A 4802-nucleotide genomic window follows, 5' to 3' on the forward strand; every position below is an offset into this window, starting at 1 on the left:
AGGACCAAGTTTCCCTACAGTTCTACCTATCAAAACCATACGTAGTCACTTTCTTTTCCATGTTCCTTTTCCTTCCCTTCCCTTCCCAGAGGACAGGAATCAACATGGTGGCCAATGAGATGGGTCAATTGTTCAATGATGAAAAAGGTTGGGAGCCATGCAGAGGAGAAGGCCAACAGCTCCAGTAGCCAAGGATGGAGAGTAGTTGGGAGAACAGGGGCAGCAGCACAGAGGCAGCAGGCAGAGGAGAGAGCCCAAATGGTTGGGAGATTGGATACACTGAACAAACTGAAGATGTAATGAAGATGACAGAAGTCAAGTTCTTTAGTCCCCGAAACGATATTTACAAACTTAAAAAAAGAGTAGGCTAGAATATACCTTGTGACAATGTAATGGAATTGGAAGTTCTGGCATGAGGGCATGGTTTTATAATTATGTACATAGATAGATAAATAGTTATAGGTACCTATATGTGCATATGAACGTGTGCATATATCATACATATGTACATATATTTATATACCTTTGTTTCTATTTCTGTCCAATATGAGAGCCTAGAAGCAATGACACCCCAGTAACAATGAACACACTGAACACTCAGACGTTGGTTTTTAAATACCATTCTGCACTAAAAGGAACCAGGGCTTCTTGGAAAAATGGCTGGATCCAAAACTGGGATAACAAAAGTAGAAAATGAGGCTGGAACATCTTGTTATTCCAGAAAGCAAGGAAATACTCAAAAAATGATGGGGGCACCTGAGAATGACACAGAAACTAGATTGAAGAGATTCCCACTGGCCATATCTGGGACAATTTGAGCATCAAAATAAATGATGAGGGACTTCCCTGGTGGTGCAGTGGTTAGGAATCCGCCTGCCAATGCAGGGGACATGGGTTCGAGCCCTGGTCCGGGAAGATCCCACATGCCTTGAAGCAACTAAGCCCATGTGCCACAACTACTGAGCCTGCGCTCTAGAGCCTGCAAACCACAGCTACTGAGCCCACATACCACAGCTACGGAAGCCCACACGCCTAGAGCCCGTGCTCTGCAACAAGAGAAGCCACCGCAATGAGAAGCCCACACACCGCGGCTTCCATTGTGAGTAGCCACCACTCGCCGCAACTAGAGAAAGCCTGCGCACAGCAATGAAGACCCAATGCAGCCAAAAATAAATAAATAAAATAAATAATTTAAATAAATGATTAAAATATCAGCTTACAAACTATTTAATGAAATATGAATCCAGCAGTCCACACTGACATAAATGAATGAATAAACAGATAAATGAGAATGGGAAGCTCTAGTAAATGTATTAGAAAAGAATGATGAAAACAGAATCACCATCTGGCAACCACCATAAAGGTGACTGATTAAGGTGGGAGTTATCAATGGTAGCTAGGGCTAAGCTTAGCTTAAAGGCTAAGGCTGGCCAGTGGAAGTGTTTGATTAGGAAAAGGATATTTTGTTGAAAAATTAAGAACAGGACTACTAGGACTTCCCTGGCGGTCCAGTGGTTAAGTCTCCATTTCTCCAGCATTCCTGCCAAGAATGCATGACCTGAGTCTAGTTATAAGGAAACAGTAGATGGACCCAGGTAGAGCTGGTCATGCTACAGAATGTCTGTACTTTTTGAAAAAGTGTCAAGGACATGAACAACAGGGAGAGGCTGAGGAACTCTTCCTGCTGAATACGTCTGAGGGGACAGGATAGCTAAAGACAACACACACTCCTAGATAGGATCCTGGACCAGAAAGGAAAGAGTCATCGCTGGTACACTTGGCACAGCTTGAAAGGGGCTTGTTATAGGGCTGTGCAATGTCAATCTGCTGATTTGAGAGCTGTGTTGGTCGCGTAGGAAAGTATCCCTTTTAGGAAAAACACACTTGAATGCTTAGGAGTGATGGGAACCATGTCTATAGCTTGCTCTCAAAAGCTTCTAAAAAGACTGATAATAATGAATGTCTGAGTGTTTGTATGTGTGTGTGAATGTGTACAGGGGGAGAGGAGGAAGAGGAGAGAGAAAACAAATATGGTAAAATGTTAAGAATTGAAGAATCTAGGTGAAGGGGTTGTGGGAGTTCTTAGTTCTGTTCTGACACCTTTTCTGGAGATTTGAAATTATTTCAAAATAAACTATTTTTTAAAAGTCATCTGCATCCTTCAAGCAAGCTCAAATGTTACCAATTTCACCCAGTAAGAACTGTCAGTATTTTAGGCCTTAATGAACAATGAAATGGGAATTTGGAAGCAACATATACCACATTTGTGTGTGCTACTTCAACCCGTTTTCCAAGTCACAAGTAAGGAGCCTACTTTTATTGGAGCCTACAGTAAGAGAAATCTAGATTGCAGTGCAAGCTGCTCTTCCACTTGGATGGCACGAACCAGCAGATACAGTGGGACTCTCAAGAGTGTCTGGAACAACCAGGTATGATCTGGTTGACCCTTTGGCAAGTACCCATCACAAAATCGCGGCATAGACCTCTAGGATTTTGAAGTAAATCTTACGCCGTCTTGTGTAGACGACTATCATCCTTTTGAGAAAAGAGCCTCTAGCTTGCTTCTGAGCCTTGGAAGAGACTGAATGCCTATCCATGAGTCACCAGGTGAACTTACGGCCTGGGTTTCCCAGGACAAACTGGGTTTTACCTGAACCGCCAAACCATGAAGTTGGGCAAGTGCAGCTTCAATCTCTCATCAGGTGGGAGTGGCGTATAAGACACCAGACTCAGGCAGAAGGAAAGCAATTTATAGGAGTAAGTGGCCCTGTGCCTCTTCCCCCTCAATCCACAGCTATGGCCTCATGGGAAGTTCTGGATGACGAGCTGAGGAAGAAAAAACTCAAGGCTGGTTAACGATGAAGCTGCCACCAGAAGGTGGATACCTGCCATCTTACAGGCTCACTCGGAGGTGACCCTGAAGAATAGTCATGAAGAAAAATCCTCCCACTGAACAGAACCTGAAGTAGTACATTTAGTTTACTACTTTTTCTGGATGAGAAATGGCCAGAACCACACATTTGTATTAATTTATGGGTAGTTGCTAAAGGCTTAACTGGATGGTCAGGAACTTGGAAGGAACAAGGTGACAAGCAAGTCTAAACGAGAGGATGAGGCTTTAAGAATGGGTACGGGCTGTAAAAATGTTGTGCCCCATGTGAATGCTCGCATATGATCCACGGCAGAAAAAGTGCTCAGTAATCAGGTAGGCAACAAGACACACCCTGTGGATATCAGTCAGTTTCCACAGCCACCCCAGTTCTCACTCAATCGCCCTTCAACAAAATGGCCATGGTGGCAGGGATGGAGTTCAAAAAAATGGACTTTTCCTTACCAAGGCTGGCCTGACTGCTGCAAGCCCTGAGGGCCTAATCAGCCCACGTAGAGAGCCCCTAATATGGCCATATTTACTAGTGAGGATAGCCAGCCACCTGGTGGCAGGTTGATAACATTGAACCTCTCCCATCATCCTCATTGGGATAGACATATACTGGATATGGATTTGCATTCCCTGACCATGACGCCATCTACCAGAACTGAGGCAGGAGACAGATGGGCCCCAGGCTGAGCAGCTGGGGTTTGTCCCCTGTGGACAGATACTCCAAGTTGACGAGGAGGAACTGAGCCCTGCCCAGATAAGAGGCCATATATTTCTCATTCTTGAGGTCAAGGAGACCCTCCTGACTATACAAGAGCAGAAAGGCTCCTTGGAGGTCAAAAGGGAGTGACGTCAACCTACCCACAGGCCTCTTCACTAGAATCCATCTTGGCTAAGAGATGCGCGCACACAGGGGAGGACTCGGAGATAAAACAAATACGGACTCAGAACCACGCAAAGCAAGTTGATTGGCCAAAGGAAACCCGGAAGAAATGCCCCATATAAGTGATTCAAACTACCACGAGGGCACGACTCTCTCTCTCTCAGGCCGCCTATGTGTCTATCCACATGTACTCTTTTTCCTCCTAATAAACACTTTGTTTCACTACTTCCCATTTCTTTGTGGAAATTCACTTTCTGCAAAGCCGTACAGGCCAGGGCCTTGTCACTGGCCACTGTTCTCTGGTGGTCTAGTGGCTAGGATTTGGGGCTCTCACTTCAGAGGCCTGACTTCAATCTTTGGCCGGGAACCAAAATCCTGCTTCATGCCACTGCAGGCCGAGGCCACCTGAGATCAGAACCATCATCCACTGATTCACAGAAGGCCTCACCCACCATCATGACACTGGGCATGGCATCACTTCTAATCAACGTACTCTACTTCACAGCAAAAGAAGTAAGCAACGGACTCATGCCCATGGAACTTACTGGTCTTATAAGCAGATAAGGTAGGAGGGTTCATGAAGAAAGAGAGCCAGGCATGGCTTTCTTGACATAAGAGAAGCCTTTTTTGGCCTAAGCCATTTTGTGATCTAAGCCTGGCTACATTGCTGTCCCTTGAACAGGTCTCCATAATTAATGACCTTACCGGAAGTGATGGAAATGCAGGAACAAAGGAAATGCAGTAACAAAGGAAATGCAGTCAAGAAACAATAGGTCAGGATCGTAGGGAAGATGGCGGAAGATTAAGATGCGGAGATCACCTTCCTCCCCACAGATACACCAGAAATACATCTCACGTGGAACAACTCCTACAGAACACCTACTGACGCTGGCAGAAGACCTCAGACCTCCCAAAAGGCAAGAAACTCCCCACGTACCTGGGTAGGGCAAAAGAAAAAAGAAAAAACAGAGACAAAAGAATAGGGATGGCACCTGCACCAGTGGGAGGGAGCTGTGAAGGAGGAAAGCTTTCCACACACTA

This window comes from Lagenorhynchus albirostris, chromosome 1 (genome assembly GCF_949774975.1).
Source record: "Lagenorhynchus albirostris chromosome 1, mLagAlb1.1, whole genome shotgun sequence".
Taxonomy (NCBI): domain Eukaryota; kingdom Metazoa; phylum Chordata; class Mammalia; order Artiodactyla; family Delphinidae; genus Lagenorhynchus; species Lagenorhynchus albirostris.